The following is a 17678-nucleotide window of genomic DNA, read 5'->3' on the forward strand; positions in this document are numbered from 1 at the left end:
TGGGACAAAGAGATGCCAGTAACTGTAATACTGGTCACAATCAGATGTTCAGAGTCTGCAAAAAGAAAACAAAATGAAGTGAGCAAACTCAACTTAATATGGTGAATTTATTCTAGTATCTTAAAGCATGTTGAAGTTAACATTTTTGTCTTATTTAAGAAACTGTAGTCAAACTAAACTAAGCCCTAAGCTCTCTAAATAAGTCAAAAGAGTTCTATAAAGGTTCTGCCACATAAATTGGCCAAAAATCATTTAAGCTTATTTTAGTTTGACAGACCTGCAATTTATTTAAATGCAAATTATGAATTAATCCTCTAAAGCAGGGGATGTGCTGCCAATGTGTTAGTTCATTGCTTATCCCAAACAGCAATATTTCAAAATATCTTCCACAAACTTCAGTTCACATGAATGTTAACTCATGCACAAATTAATACAGTGACTGTGCAGAAACAATTGAGGCTTGAGTGAGACATAAGTGAACTGAGGGGGTGGAAGGAAGACAAGACGATCTGTTGGCAGTGGGAGAAGACCCGCCAGTCTCCTGTGCTCAGCCTTAATTGTCTTTGTTGTCAGAGAACATAAAGATGAGTCAAAGGTCAAATGTGGACACATTATGAGAACAACCTTTAAATCTCTAAAATCAATAAGTCCCTCTTCTATCATATACTGTGATGTTTATCTTAGAACCTCACCATGGCAACCAGTAACATACTTCTATGTATAATTGCCTGAGAAAACTGACGGAAAGTTTTGCTGATGGTAGATTACTACCCGGAGGGGGGTGGAGGAAGAGTGACCTGGAGGTGATGGTGGAGGTGGAGGCAGACAAATTGAGCAGTAATTACAGTAATCATCATTAGAGATTTTTGTTTCATCAGACTATGAATGACTAAACCTTGTTGTTACGTATAATGTGACCAGGTGAAATTGACATATTTGTCACTCCCTGCAGAGAGAAAGAATGTAAAAAGACAAAATAAGTTCTCCTTTATATGTCTACTAGCAGCACGCCATTTTCTTCCTTTGTCAGAGAGCATCAGAAAAGCACAATGTCGATATTGTAATACCTGATTCACCACCATGGTCTTCCCTGTTTTGTGAGTAGATGTGATGGCAGATGCAGGGATGAGTCATTGGCTGCAATCAGACACGGTAAGAGTAACTGAAGAAAGAGCTATAGACACAGGTTGGGGGTTTCTTCTTTGTTTTATGTTTTATGAACACACAAAAGTATGACAAAGAGTCGTATTTCTTTATTATTGGACAGAAAAATACAAAAACATTTTACACAAAGAAGGCTGAATGCAATCAGCCCAAGACGTTGTAGCACAGTTGGAGACCAGTTCAAAACCTGCTTTGGATCACAGGCTGCATGCACTGTGAAACACGTCAGTTCACAGTGACCTTGCAAAATGGTGTACAGGCTATTTGTCTGCTTTAAATTACTTAGGCTGTCAGACTGGCTCACACATGTTGCATTATAGGTGTGATTACACCTGGGGTTGCAAAATACAAAATCACACTAATATGTCAAGCTTAGTCATGCTTTTGCCACGGCAATACACTGCCTCAAATACATAGAACAGATTTTACCCAAAAGAATTCTTCTGTACTAGCTACGTTGTGGTCAGAGATAAAGTTGTGGAGACATTTAAAGCAGGGTTAGGTCATAAAACAACATCACAAGATTTGAACAACTTATTGAGCACTCTTAAACCATCATTGGAAAATAACATGAATGAAAGAGAGTAGCAAACCTACTAAAACACCTAAACTGTCAGACTGGACTAGAACAAATTAATTAGAGAAGTAGCTGAGATGCCAATGGTAAATATGTAGGAGCTGCAGATGTTGATTGCTCAGGAGGGTGACTATTGACTGATTAATCTGATCGGAAGAGTGACTAGAAGTAAGCAATATTAAAAGAAAGCAATAAGAAGTCCCATTTAAAGTTTGCAACCAACCATTTATGGGATGCAGCAAATATGTGGATGAATGAGCTCTTATTTGATAAAACTAAAATAGGACATTTTGGCATATGTAAAAAAGCTTTCTTTGGCAGAAACCTAACACTATGCAACACCCAAAACACACCATTTGTATTGCAAAGCACAGTGGTGGCACTTTGGGGATACTTTTCTTCACACAAGAAAACTTGCAAAAAGCTGCAAAAGACTTGAGCCTGGGGCAGAGGTTATCTTTCCAGCAGGGCAATGACACTGAATATACAACCAGAACTAAAATGAAATGGCACAGATAGAAGCAATTTTACATTTGAGAATAGCCCAGTTAAAGTCCAGACCTAAATCCAATTGGAAATCTGAAGCAAGATTCATCCAATCTGAGTTACTTTGCCAAGAAGAATGGACAATTATTTTAGTCACTAGATGTGCAAAACTGGTAAAGACATTCCCAAAAGACTTGCAGCAGTGGCTGCAGTGAAAAATGTTTTCATAAAGTATTGATTTAGAAAACGGATGCATGCCACACTCTTCAGATTTTTGTTTTGAAATATTTTGAAAAACCATGCAATTTTTTTCTTCTAACTCACAATTATACATTACTTTGTTTTGGTCGATCACCTAAAATTCTAATAAACTCCAATAAGTTTGTGGTTAGCATGACAAAATGTGAAAAAACTTGAGTAATTTGATAGATTCTGTATCTCACTATGTAGGCATGCAGGTCATGCAGGAATGGTTGAGCTAGGCTACTAAAAAGACCAAGTTTATGCACAAAAGACCAGAATAGAGAATGTAATGATTTTTTTTTAATTTTATTTAAAAAGTCAAAATTGGAAGATAGGGTGTTAAAGATGAAAGAATAAACAATAAAATTTGTCACATTAAACGGGAATGCACAGCTGTTTGATCAGGCTCCCAATGCTTGTCTTAAGAGAGTCATTAAGTCTGCTCAGAGTGCTAAACAGTGTCTCTTACATTGACGCCTTCATGGTACTAATTGGGCCAGGATGTTATAATGAACTCATGAAGTTAACACTGTCACACATTGAGCTACACTCCAACAAACACAACTTAAACTCAAACATTACTCCTTGAACGTAGAAAAACCCTTTCATCCACTGCAAAGTCTGGATTTTTAATGAGGTGGACACATACAGGAGTAATTATATCTCAGCAAAATTGCATTTTACTTACTCCAACTGTTAGCTGTATCAAAATAATATTAAACTGACTTACAGAGCCATAAAGTAGTATTTGCCCTTTACAAACTTCTTCTGGATATTTGTTTGTTTGTTTATTTGGTTTCGTCACACTTGCATGTTTCAGATCATCAAATACATTTTATTTACAGACAAACAGACCTGGGTAAATACAAATATCCATGATTTAATTCATCAAGGGAAAGAAGCTATCTAAACTAACCTAGCCTGATGTGCAAAAAGTAGTTACCCTTGTTGGTTAATCATTAATTAACTATGATTAGCCACCTTTTCATGAACGCTCAGTTTAATTAGCCTAGCAACACCCACATCTGATTACAACATGGTCTGTAAAATCAAGAAATCACCCTAAATAGAACATGTCTGCCAATATAAACTAGGGTAAAAGATCTCCAAAAGTAACATCATTCCCTGATCTAGATAAATTCAAGAAGAAATGTAAAATAAAGACATTGATCAGCCTGGAAAGGTTTACCAAGACATTTCTAAGGCTTTGGGACTCCAGCAAACCACAGTGAGAATGAATATTCACAAACAGAGAAAACAGTGACAACTGGTAAACCTTCCCAGAAGAAATCTGGCCTTTTAAAGTTATTCCGATGGCCCTTGTCCACTAGTCTCTACTTCGCACTATTCGAGCTGACGGCTGCTCATGGCTACCAGCGAGCACCAAAGCAATGCCAAGAGAAGCTAAGAAAGTTAAAAAGGGATTAACGGACCATCAAGGACCACAACGGCTGGGGTGACACGAATGGGACAAATTGGAGGTGGTTCGATGATAGTGAGTAATAGTGACTTTAAACACATTTTATGTTACTCGTCCCATGCGCGATAAGTTTCCTTTCTACGAACAAAGATATTCTAACGCCGTTGTCTCTTGCATGAACAGTAAGTTTACATAGGTAGCGCCAATGCTAACTCCGTGCCCTGTTCTATTTTTCACGTGCTTTCTGTTAACTATGTTGCGAAACATGTTGTGGCTGTACTTAAGTTGCGTGGGTTTTTTTTGTTCCAGAATGTCTTTCAACATGCAAGGAATATCCTTTCATCAATTCTTTCCCTCCAAGCTACTCCACTTCTACCCCCCCAACCCCACAGAAGCACAAATTGCTCTTATATAAAACAAAGCACATTCACTTGCAACACTAGTTTTATTTTTAAGTTTATTCCCACAAAATGTCTTTTAAACTGGCTTTTTATTAACCACCTCCTATTTCTGTCTTTTGTCTAGGCAGGAGGAAGAGATTCCCAAATAAGAATCTCTCATCATTTCTTATGGAGATGCAAAAAAAGATGCACTATCCCATGAGATTTAATATGTTTCTCCATAAACTTAACACAGATTAGGCAGAGCACAGCAGGTCAGCACCATAAATTTAACTAGTTAGACATCAGAGTCATGCCTTTTGGCAACATCATCTTCCCTTTAGCCTTCTAAAAGCATTTTTGACAAACACCTGTGCTGACTAAACATATGCTGTTCTAATGTCTGTCATCCAGTGTCATGGAATGGTTTCAAGAGGCAGTCATGCAAGGGATAAGCCATGTCACCAAGGATGTAATAGCCAATTGTCACTGTAGCAATGTTCCTGATGTGAGCTGGAAATAGGTTTCCACAGGTGTCTAACTACCACATTGTGGACAGTCTCAGAACCCTATCATCATCCAAGCTCCCTGGAAATTCAGCACTTTTCCAGGTCTTTTCCATCCACAACGGCTTTAAGGATTATGGAGTGCCAGTCTTCATGATTGAAATAGTGAGTTTGATAGTGCTGTTGCAGTATGATCGGTATGTGGGAGTCATCGCACCCACACAGGTTGCCACCCCCCCAACTGTTCTCAGTGTAGATGGCCATTTCTTTGAACCTCACTTCATCAGGAAAACAGATTTGTTCTGGCGCCAACATAATCTGTCCAACAGCACAAACTCCTGCACACAGTTGCACACAGCTGTAACACTGACTCCAAAAAGATTTCCAATACTCCTGTATTTCTAGTTGGTAGCTAGCTTCCACAGTGCAATGGCCATTCTCTTCCTTAAAGGCAGGCATTGCCAGAACGTCGTATCTTGTCACTCTAGAGCTGGATGTAGTTTGTTGCACAGGTAGTTGAACGTTTCTATAGACATCCTGAAGTTCTGCAACCACTGCACGTTTGTGAAACAGAGAACAATAACATCTCGCCACTGGGAGGCTCTGTTAAAAGCCCAGATCGGTGGTCTACTGCAATATTGTTGCAACAGGACAGCCATCTGAAACACAGCATACATATCACAAAACCTAAAATCTCTAAAAATATACTGATTGTATGCAAAGCTTATATATTATACACCACTACACAAAGCTAGCATTAGCATACATTCACAAGTTGTCTAGCTCTTATCCGGTGGTCTTCAATTTCAGACCGCACCATGGCTTCCCACTGTTCTGGCTATCTTATTTTATTCTAAGTCTGATAAAAAGAACAACATGTTCAAGAATGCTTCCATGTCCTCCACTGTCATTTTGTGTTTGTGTCGCATACAAATCTTGTCAAGTTACTTTCCAGACTGTGGGGCTGCTTTGCTATGATGATCACGCTCACATTAATGTGGTATGCATTTTTAATGGAAAACAACCCGTGAGAGTAGAGTGTAGCCGAGTCAAGTAGAGTAGGTACAAATAGAAAAGGGTCTGTAACGACTCATCGAGGAAGTAACAAAAGAACCACAAACAACATCTAAAACACTGCATGCCTCACTTGCCTCAGTTATCTTCAGTATTCATGATTCAACAATAAGTTAAATATTCTGTTGCCTAACCAGAAAAATTTAAACTTTTTTGGAACGTTTGCATTTAGGTTACATTTGTCATGAAACTAATAGCATTTAATACAATTGAACATCAAACTGACAATCAAGCATAGAGGTGGTAGTGTGATGGTCTGGGACTGCTTTGCTGCCTCAGGATCTGGGCAACTGCTGTAAATATTGGAATCAAGAATTTGGCTCTGTAGCAAAAAGACTGAAACTCAAGCTCAAGCACCTTTGGTTTATGCAACAGGACATTTGAAGCAGACTTGCAGGTCTACCTCTGAAAGGCTAAAACTGTTAAGGTTTGCAAGATAGAACCCCAGAATGCAAACGAGCAGGCAGCGTGATGGTAGTGAAAAACAATTTAATAAAAAACAAAAACTCACTCTAAGAAGAGGTAGGAACAAAACAACGGGCAGGCAAAACAGGCAAAAAAAACAAACTTGGCCAGGCTGGCGAGACAGGCGTGGCGTGACTACAGGACAAGAGCAATGTCTGAGTAATGGTTCCACAATGAACAACTGAACAGGAGTGTATATATGGAGAGTAAACCAGGTGGAGCTAGGAGACAGATTAGTTTGGAGCAGGTGAACCGGATAAAGATAATTAACGGACAGAACAGAACGTGGCTGGAGCAAGAACAGAGGCTCTTGAATACAAACAAAACCTAAAGCATGCCCAGAACCAAAAACCAAACTTGACAAAACATGAACAAGACTAAAACATGACCAGAAAAATTATAAACGGAAGCATGATTCAAAAACTGTGAGACAAATATAAGAAAAACCCAGAAAACAAAAACCAAACAACCTCAAATCATAACAAAAACAGAAAAAAGGAATGGTTTGGAGAGACTTATTCCAAATCCAAACTTAATGATGCTGTGGCATGACCTTATTCAGATCTTTCATGCTCCAATAACTTCTGTAGTGGCTTGATTAAAACAATGCTGCAAAAAAAGAGGGCAGAAATTCCTCCACAGACTCATTGCCAGTTGTCATGAATGTAATTACTGATTCCAGTTGTTGCTGCTAAAGGTGGCACAACCTCTTATTATGTTTAGGGGGCAATGAAATTTCCACATATAGGACCAGGCTGGTTTGGGTTGCTTCTTTCCCTTAATAAAGGAAACCATTTGAAAGCAGCATTTGTATTTACTCAGGTGATCTTTGTCCAGTATAAAATGTTGTTTGAATAAGGGAAACCATTTGAAAGCAGCATTTGTATTTACCCAGATTATCTTTGACCACTATAAAATTTTGTTTGAAACATTTAACTGTGACAAAAAGCAAAAACAGAAGTCTATGATGGGGCAAATACTTTTCCACGTTTGTAATTTTGTAACAGTTGAACTTCAACTTAAACACGTCATATAAGAATGAATAGCTTTATATTTAGATAAAACAGTGATGCTACATTGAGCCATTAGCTCATTTGCAGATTTCACTGGCTCACTGTAGCCCAGATGGATCCCTCTAATTACCACAGGTTAACACACAGCTGAACCACAAAAGACCACCACTTTACTGTGTCAACTGTACAGAGCTCCATTCAAGGTACAAGACTGGCTGTACAGTGCTCTGTTTCTGTCCTAAACAGCAGTGATGATAAAGTTAAATTGTCTGCAAAATCAAACACACATGTTCCGGTTGAATGGCTGGCTATTGCGTTAACCAGGAAATCTACTGTTAAGAACAATGACTGTGGGTTTTAATCCATAAGGCTAAAATGAGTTATGTCTCAATAATTTAACAGATTAGCTTTATTAAGCATCTTTTTGACCTTATTATTATTATTGGTCAGAAAAAGGCCAAGCCCTCAGTGCAGGTGTTTCCAACAACAGTTATATTCTGATTCACAAAGGAGGACACAAAAAAAATAATACTGTACCGATATTAAAAATAGCATACTAACATTAAAAGAAATGTGCAACTGAGAAGGGTGAATTAAAAAAATGTGCATGTATAATTGTGAATTTTGATTTTCTTTTGTGTGTGAGTTTTGATCACCCCCCTGTAATGTTTTTAGGTTTGCCTCCTTCAGTCCATTTCGCTGTGCTTGTTATTGTTAGTTGTTTTCCATATTAGTTCATTCTTTTGTGTTTAGGTTTCTAGTTTATTGTAATATTCTTTTGTTGTAATATTTCCTGTTTGATGTCTGTTTGTCTGTCTCCCATGTCTTGTAATTTCTTTTTATTAGTCTCCCACCCTCATCCACTGTCAAGTAGATTGGGTTCACCTGCGCCATAATTGTGCATAAACAATTCTGCCTAATATCCTGTCTGTCCTTTGGTCCTAAACCACAGATCTTTACAGTTTAGGTTTTTTAAGAGCAGTGATGGTTATAAATTCTTACAGCTGCTCAAAGGAAAGATCTGTGATAATGCTCTTTTGTGCACCTAGGATGCAGCAGTTTGTCACTGTAGGAGCTTCATGCCTGGGATGGGAGACATTGTCCAACAGTGATGTTATTTTTGCTAGAGTCCCTCCCACCACCTGCACTGCATCAAGGGGGAATCCCAGGACACTGCTGGCCTTCCTGAAGAGCTTTTCTAACCACTTGCTCTCAGCTCTAGATAAGCAGATGCCTCATCAAACTACACCATAGAAGATGGCTGATGCCACCACAGAGTCAAAAAAGGTATTTAGGAGTGCCCCCTGCAGGGAACTCAGTCTCCTTACTAGGTAAAGTCTACTCTAAACCTTCCTGTAAAGAGCATCAGTGTTGTGTTCAGTTTGTTGTTCAGATGAGCACCCAGGTACTTATGAGTCCACTATCTCAATGCCAGTTCCCTATTGGTGTGAGAGGTCTAAGGTCTATGGAAATCAACCACAAGCTTTTTGTTTTCCCCACATTGATCAGGAGATGGATTCGCTGGCACCTCTCCATAAAGCCATCTGTCCAGAGACAACTTTTGCAGATGGTAACCTGGGGAGTTAATGGAAAACTCTGCAGTGTAGAGGGTGAAGAGTAAATGATATTAAAAACATTTAAATCAATAGCACTTTTGCATTGCATGGTATCAGCATTAAAGTCCCTGTTTAATTGCAGTTTGTTTTCCAAGAAAGTTTAATGTGAAGCATGTGTTGCAAGATGGAAAATGCCAGTTTTTACAGCCACTTTTGAGAGGAGTGAATTTATCATGCCACAAACCTGATCTGGTACTGTCCCCATCTTAAGCACCAGATAGTTTAACTTTTGTGCAGTTTGTGATTATCCAAACAGAGATGGAAAACTCACAAACTCTTACTTATGGTAAGTTCTGTTTGTACTCAAAAGTCTGAATTTCCAAATTTGAAAGATGAGCTATAACACCTCTGAAGTCATAATTTGAAGACTTATTGCCAAACCTAGCCTTAGAATCCACTATGGCTGCTGCAAGTACAACACATGGTAAGAGGTCTATTAATAGCACACCACTAGTTATATTGTAAAACTAAGTTTAAATAAACTGCTTCCTTGTGTGAAACCAACAACTAATTAAACTAAAATCAGGCAGAGAACTGCAAACCTTAACAACTCTGGTTCATAATTGGATATGTTTTCCAAATACCCGAAGGTGTGACGTTTTTCAGTTCAAAAACATTTTAAAGTATAAATAACATGTAAATTTGCAGCCAACATACCATTCATGAAAGAGACAGATGCAGTATGTGCTAATAAAATCCAGAATAAAAGCAAATAATCTTGTGAAGAAGGCCTATGCAAGCTTGGGCTGAAAGGCCACTCAGAATGGGAGAAGCAATCACCCCAAAAGCAACATAAAATCCCAGATTACATCTTGTAATTGCACTCAGAAGATAAAGACATGTTCTGTGGTCTGATGAATCAAAAACTGAAGTGTTGGCCCTAATGACTATTGTTACATTTGGAGGAAAAACAGAGAAGTTTGCAAGGTTGAGAACACCATCCCAACTGTGAAGTATGAGGGTGGCAGAATCATGTTGTGTGGGTATTTTACTGCACAAGAGAATGATGCATCTAAAAAAAAAGGTGGCATTATGAGAAAACTTGAGGTGGAGATATTGAAGCAACAACTCAAAACATAAGCCAGGAATTTAAAGCTTAGGCACATATGGGTCTTCCAAATAGACATTGTTAACAATGCATAATGCAATGAAATGCATTGCAATGCAACACATAAGCACTCCTTGAGTGTTTAAATGAAAAAAAATGCAGAGAAATACATTTGTTGCAAACAGCAGATAGCCTGGTCACCGAATTCCACATATATGACTGTTTATGTGGATAAGCCACTGATTAAACTTTTCATAATTTCATTTTGAAAAGATAAAGAAAATGAGAGGAAATATTTCTGCTTTGCTGTGGCTGTTGAGTTTTGAGTTTCAGAATTGTATTCTTTTGGCACCTCACCAAGTTATCTCTTGGCTTTCAAGTTATGTCCTTGAAGTCAAGTCCAACACAAAGAGCTTCTACATTATTGATTAAAAGATCTTTTTCTTTATAACTTAAAATATGTCTCTAGGTAAGAACCCCAAGTTCATGTTTTTATCGCATTATACTTTTTTCCTAAGCAACATCAGTTTTCAATGAGTGAAAAGTCCTCAAACATTTTTCTCAAAGGCTTCAGAAGGACACTGATTAGCAACACCACTCACTAATTTCTTTCTCACCTACATTTGTCAAGTATGTCAGTCCCAAAACCATTTTCTCACAAGCCCACAATTAAAATAAACCAAATTTGCTTATGCATTATGCAGCAAAGCACTCACTTGATTAGTATTACATTTCAGTAAAACCAGCTCACTTTGCATAAAAACAGTCTCCTCTGCATAATTAACAAGCCAACTCGCTTCCAAGTACCAATTATGCGGGGTACAATGGGTGAGTCCAAATGAACACTGCTGCCATCTGGTCCAGAGCTAGGCGGCCTAACCAGGGGAAAGAAGTGAATGAAGCTGCAGCAGCCAATCCACATGTGGACCCAGACCAGCTGTGCCTTTGTCAATATGGAACTGTGAGCAGGATGTTTCCGACTTGGATGGAGAGATATAAGGGAAGACGAGTGAGAGGAGGGAAGCAAAGAAAAAACAAACGAAAGAGGACAAAAAGGGAGAATGAGATTTATTTGTGGACAAATTAAATTATGGAGGGCAAGATTTCGAGAAAAGCTTCAAGACAACTGAAACAATTGGTGCAGAGGCATAAAGACATTGTGGTGTGATGCAATAATTCATGTGTGATTTAAGATTTCTTTCATAAATAAAAATAAATAAATAAAATACATTTTCCACTTTTTTTGTTCTTATTAGATTTCTTAATAAGAAGCAAAAAAGTGGAAAAAATTTTTTCCATGTAAAATTTTCCTAATATGTAATCTGGAAAAGGCATGTTTGAGCAAAACAAAAGAAATAACAATTGCTCATAATGATACACTCCCCGATGAAAAGATTTGCAGGAAAAAAAAAGAGATTTATTGTTCCACTGAGGCACAAAAACACAAGAAAATTGAGAAATAAAATACATGTGTTGGGATAGATCAGTGGTGTAAGGGGGGTTGGTGATAGGAATGTGTTTGAAAGTAAATCACTCCTTACACTATGAGGGAAAAGTGAAAGCACAAGGGGAACGGAGGAGAGGCGAAACAGGTGGGAGGAGGGCTGAGCAAATCAAAACAATCTTCTGATTCTTTTCTTTAACAGCTTGCACTGTGAGGCAAGCAAACTAGTTGGCTATATATGCAGAAACATGATGACGATGTGATACAGTTGATTAAATTGAGATAATCAGCCATAATCAGTGTTCAGACTGTTTGGGCTTTAATCCTCTTTGTGTGGACGTCCATCAAACAGCTTTTTGAGTCATAACACCTGTTAATCCATTCACAGCTGTAGAAGAAGTATGTTCAGATCAGTAAGACCAGGAAGTTAAAACAGAGAGCAAAAGTCATGAACCAAAAGTAATTATAGCCATCCCAACATTTCCAAACAAAACTTAACATTGTGCAGAATCAGTTCTTTATACTGCCTTGTAAAGGCATTTATACTCTTACCTTTTGGACATTTTGTCATGTTATAGCCACAGTTTTAATTTTTTTTAATCTAAAACCTAAAAGGTGTGTTATGTATTTTAAGCTGGTCCTTTTTACTCCGAGGTCCCTAAATAAAATTCAGTGCAACCAATTACCTTCAGAAATCTACAAATTTGTAAATAATCCCTCTGTATGTAATTTAATTTACAGTGTGAATGCAGATGTACACCACACTTAATTTTGATGTTCTATGTAAAAAAAAGAAGAAAAAAAACCCCCAGGTATTATTTAATGTTATGCTTTGGCAAATTTCCTTTTTTGTGTCATTATTCTTATATTCTTTAAAGAGCAGAGTTTTGTGACTGAACCGATTGTTAGCGGGGTCACAATAAGTGGAGAGTACCCGCAGGTGTCTCCGCTTGCAGTGCCCTCCACCCGGGTTATTATTTCAGGTGTACCGCCGTTCATCCCCAATGAAGTGCTGTAGAAAGAGCTTCAGCGTTTCGTGAGGCTCGCCAGTGGTTTAAAATCTATGGGTTTAGGATGTAAAAAGGAAACACTAAAACATGTCCAGTCTTTTAGGAGGCAAGTTTTCATTGTTTTAAAACTCTTCTATGCAGACGCTGGAAGTTTCTTTTGGGGTACAACATGAAGAAGGTACTTATATGATTTATGCGAGCTCCGGAAACATGAAATGTTTTGAGTGTGGGGATGTGGGGCTAAATGGGTTGTTTGCCCGTATAAAAACACGGAGGCGCAGGTTGAGACAGTGGGCTGATATAAGAAGACATTGCTGACTGTCAGTGCTCCTCTGGCCGCAGAGGAGAGGGCGTATCCCCCTTCAGTTGTCTCTGATGCTGGGGAGGGAAGCAGCAGCCAGAATGAAATACAGCCTGTTAAGGAAAAATTAGAAGCAATGTTCCAAAAGATTCCTCAATTTGTGACACAGAAACCAGACAGCTGCTTCTGACCCTCTTGCTGCTGAGGCAGTAATGCTGTCAGCAGCTGAGGTTACAGAGGCCCAACCTGTTGCTGAAGCTGCAAAGGTAGAAGACATGGAATATGACACGGAATCAGACAGTATTTCAGTGGCTAACTCCCAAACATTGTGCAGTGATTTAGAGACTGGAGGAAATCAATGATTTCTTTGATTAAACATTTGAAAAACATGTTAGTGTTCTTGATTATTTCCCTAACGCAGAAAAATGTATCAAGAGCTCTTTAATGTAACAGCAAATAGTAGGTTGTGAAATGCTTGATGAAAAAAAACGTTTCCATTTAAAAAAGCACATAACAAGTGTACGGAAACAGTTATTGGCAGGTTCAAAATGGTTCAAAATGGTTCAAATGGTTCAGACATAAGACTATGATTACATGTTTCTACTGTCTCTGTCTGTCCTCCCTCTCCATTACACCTATATATATATATATATATATATATATATATATATATATATATATATATATAATATTAAGGTGGGCTCATGAAATGGTGGGAGGGATCCGTAAAAAAGAGGATGGTTAGTTTAGATATAATCATTCAAAAAAGCTTGATGTTGTGTTTTTACTAGGAAGAACATGCAGATTATGAAAATGAGGAAGAGTGGGGACATGGTGTTAACATCATTACCTGTACTGAGTTGGTCTCAGGCAAGGTGCGGTGATTAGGGCACAATTAGAAAGTTTTTTCTTTTTCATTTCATTGTTTATGCTCCAAACCAGGGGGACAACAGGATTAAAACATTGCAGGACATACCCACCTATTTGCTGCAGTCAAAATGATTGTGTTGTAAAGGGTGGGGATCGGAACTGCAACAGTTTTACAATAGACCGAGCAGGAGACAACCCCATCTTCCGTCATCCTCTAAGCTAGCTAATATTGCATCAGATCTTAATTTGGTTGATGCTTGGAGGATTTAACATCATCAGGCTAAACAATACACTTGGGTAAAAATTAAGGAGTGGGTCTAGGTTGGACAGATTCTACATTTTAGACATCCACAGAAATAGATAATCCGACTGTTTGATTTGTCCAATTGGTTTTTCTGACCACCTTTTAGTCTACCTGGACTTACTGACTTCAGATACCACTAGATCTTACTGGCATTTCAACCTAAAATTACTCCATGACCAGTGGCAATTGCTCTAAGAGTGCAAGGGAAGCTCAGTTTCCCTAAAATGTCAAAAAATAAGTGATCAAATATATTCTGTTGTGTATACATGTCATTGACTAAATATGCGCTACAACGCGCTCAACTTTTGTTCAGAATTAGCTTCTTATCACTGGTAATGATGCAGCTTTTCTCTCACTCATTCCCGCAGCTTCACAGTGCTTTAAACAGTGAGTTCAATAGCGAAGCAAAAACGCTGGGCTTTGTCCCACACATTGGACGCTCAGCGTCTCTGGGGGTCTATGAGGCAGTGAGCTGGCCTCGGCTGGCCCGGACGCTCAGATTCTGCATGATGATTGGATGATCTGTCTGAGGCTGAATCCCTTTTTGATTGACAGCGAAATGAGCGAATCAGTGATCTTGAAATTGAGCTTCCCCTCCTTGAAAGACCAGCATCCGCCACTGTACCATGACGTCATTTTTTGTCCAAACTTTGGCAACTTTTGGCAGCTAATGAAGGAAAGGAAATCAGATTTTACGTCCTTAACTGATTGGTTAGGAGGTTGTGAAAGTTTCTGATAAGAATCTTTCCAGGAATATATAAGCCATTCTAGTGTAAAATTTAAAAATGTGATTCAAAACTTAGAAAATGAAATAAGACAATTGCAAAACAAACTTAGATATTACTAATAATGACCAACTTAACCAAAAGAAAGAACAGTTAATATTATTTTTAAATGAAAGGTCTCAATGAGCTTTAGTCTGGTCGAGGTTTGCCACTGTCAAAGATATGGATGCCCCCACGTCTTTCTTTTTTAACCTGCCGAGAAACATTAGCCAGATCAAACAGGTGGTTTGCTTCCAGCGTTCAGATGGGTCTCTGACCAATGATCCCAGCACCATTAAGGAGCATGCTGTGGGTTTCTACAGTGATCTCTTCAGGCGGCAGGTTTGCAACAGAAGCTACATGGATGCTCTACTCAATGGCCTTCCTCAACTTACCACTGCAGATTGGGCGATTCAAGATCCTGGAGTTTCCTTGGAGGAATTGACTGCCGCTGTTGGACCAATAGCTTATGGTAAGACTCCGGGTTTGGATGCTTTACCAGCAGACTTTTAGGAACACCTTTGGAGGCTGTTGGGAGATGACTTGTGGGAAGGCCTTCAGGAATGCGCCCAAACCAGTATCTTGCCATCATCCTATCGTGATGCTGTACTTTTCGAACTTCTAACTAAGCTTGGCTAACGGACAAACAAAAATCTCCGTAAATCACCAGGTAATATTCAATGGGCTAACGAAGGTTTGAAATTCTTGGATTTGTTTTTGGGAACAGACTTTTGTTTTGGAAAAGAACTGGGAGGGTGTCATGGAAAGACTGTGTGCCAGACTGAAATGAAAATGGAAATGCCTTCGTTCTCCTACAGGGTTGGGTTCTGGTAATTAACATCTTGGTTGCTTCAGCCCTCTGGCATAAACTTACTGTGCACCATCATCCCTCATACAATTTCTCTGAAAGACAACTTCTTTCAGGTCAAGACGACACTGAGTAAGAGCTGCAGCCCTGTACCTGCCAGTGGAGAAAGGAGGACAGGGATTCATAGACAATCATGGATCAGGGACAGCACAGAGACTGCTATATGGTGTTGGATTACCATGGCTGGATGCTATATGTCTTTTTCTAAAACAAAGCAGGATGTCATGGTTATGATAAACATCTGTTTGTGTTGCGGCCACTCGTCTCACATCTTTTTTACCAATGCTTGGCAGGTCTTTACTATTGAGAAAAAGGCTGATATGACAGCAGGGATGTGGGTTTTTGAAGAACCACTGTTTGAACAGTTTTGTCTCATCACAGCTGCTTTTGTCTGTTACCTTGAGATCTAAGATGAGAGTAGTGGGCAGTTTGAAGCTAGGTCATCTGATGAAGCTGCCTGCATCCAACCTTGCTGAGCCTCTGGGTGTGCTCTCCAACAGGCCTATGGCTTAAAGAAGAAGCCTGTGGTTCTTTGCCAGATTGGAGCGTTTGTTGTTAGGACTCTGTACTCTGTCAGACCAATGGGATGATGAACATGAGTATGTGTTTCCTTTCTTGATTTTCTCTCCTGCTGTGGATCAGTGGCAACATGAGCCAGAGAAGCTGGTGTTCCTACAAACTTCACAGCTTGGTTACTTTGAAGTCTTGGGGAAAAAAGTTTTGTACAAAATCTGTGTGAAGGTTCTGAATTTACGCTCTCTGGCAGAGGTGAGAGTGTCATAGTGGGCTGAGTTTCTTGACATCAGCTCTACCCCATATTGTCCTTATTGTTCCCAAAAGGAAACATTGTATCACAATTTTATTGAGTGTTCCATACTGAATCCTCTTTTAATTATTTTACATCATTTGTTTGGTGGACTTGGTGTAACGTTTTCTAATTGCATTTTTATTTATGGTCCATGGCAATGCACAAAAAATAAATCTGACTAGACACTTTTAAATTGCATTTCAGGAACTGCAGACTTGCAATATGGATAACAAGAAAAAACAAAATGAACACATTTCATACAGTAGATGCTCTTGTTTTATTTGAGAGACTTGTAGTTGCCTAAGTTTGTGTGGAATTTGAGTTTTTAAGCTGACAAGGAATATAGATGTCTTTGTATGCAAGTAGGGTTTTATTTATGTTTTGTGTTCCATTGATGAAGGACCTTCAGTTTTTCCATTTTGCTTTTTAATTGAATTGAATTCAGTTTCATTTACATAGCGCCAATTCACAACACATCTCACATCTCGTCTCAAGCACTTTATCATACAGAATCATACAGATTCATACAGATTTCAAGTCGGGTACCAATTCCAATTAATCCTAACTATCAAACAGTGCAGTCAGATTCAGTTTAGTACTCAAAAGGTTTTTCTATCTAAGGAAACCCAGCACATTGCATTGAGTTAGTGACTTGGAGCATTCACTCCTGGATGTTACTATTTAAAATTTTTGTTTTGTGACCGACAGTTTTTTTTGTTGTTCTTTCTTTCTTTCTTTCTTTCTTTCTTTCTTTCTTTCTTTCTTTCTTTCTTTCTTTCTTTCTTTCTTTCTTTCTTTCTTTCTTTCTTTCTTTCTTTCTTTCTTTCTTTCTTTCTTTCTTTCTTTCTTTCTTTCTTTCTTTCTTTCTTTCTTTCTTTCTTTCTTTCTTTCTTTCTTTCTTTCTTTCGTGTGATGGCTGTTGAGTTGTGTGTAATGGAACCTGACTGCTTTCAGCTAAACAAAGACATTTGAAATAAAAATCATCTAATGTTCTGTTTGAGTCTAACTTTTTATACCATCTGCAATCTAACACTGGTTGAAAACCTAACATGTGGCTGTGAAAAACTGAGCCACTGCATGCGTGATTCATGTGAGCTCTGTGTGTTTTAGTTAGGCGATGGTATTTGAGGTGTGTGTGTGTGTGTGCGTGTGTGTGTGTGTGTGTGTATTTGCTAGAGAAAAGAAGGGAACCATTAGATATTCTGATGCACATCTTAAACCTATTGTCTCATCCTGATCATCGTTCACTCTGAAAGCGCTCTGCTGTAGAATCCTGTGAGGTTTCAAAAACCGATTAATAAAAATAATTTTGTCCTG

General features: G+C 38.5%; 1 long non-coding RNA gene across 1 annotated transcript; it reads left to right on the forward strand.

Moving 5' to 3' along the window:
- Nucleotides 1–741: 741 nt before the first annotated feature.
- LOC124862478 lies at nucleotides 742–8961 on the forward strand. The gene is made up of 4 exons (XR_007036928.1): nucleotides 742–837; nucleotides 1031–1152; nucleotides 8378–8615; nucleotides 8838–8961. It is a non-coding gene; the product is annotated as an uncharacterized LOC124862478 (long non-coding RNA).
- The last annotated feature ends 8717 nt before the right edge of the window (nucleotides 8962–17678 follow it).

The sequence above is a fragment of the Girardinichthys multiradiatus genome, chromosome X (genome assembly GCF_021462225.1).
Source record: "Girardinichthys multiradiatus isolate DD_20200921_A chromosome X, DD_fGirMul_XY1, whole genome shotgun sequence".
In the NCBI taxonomy this organism is placed as follows: Eukaryota; Metazoa; Chordata; class Actinopteri; order Cyprinodontiformes; family Goodeidae; genus Girardinichthys; species Girardinichthys multiradiatus.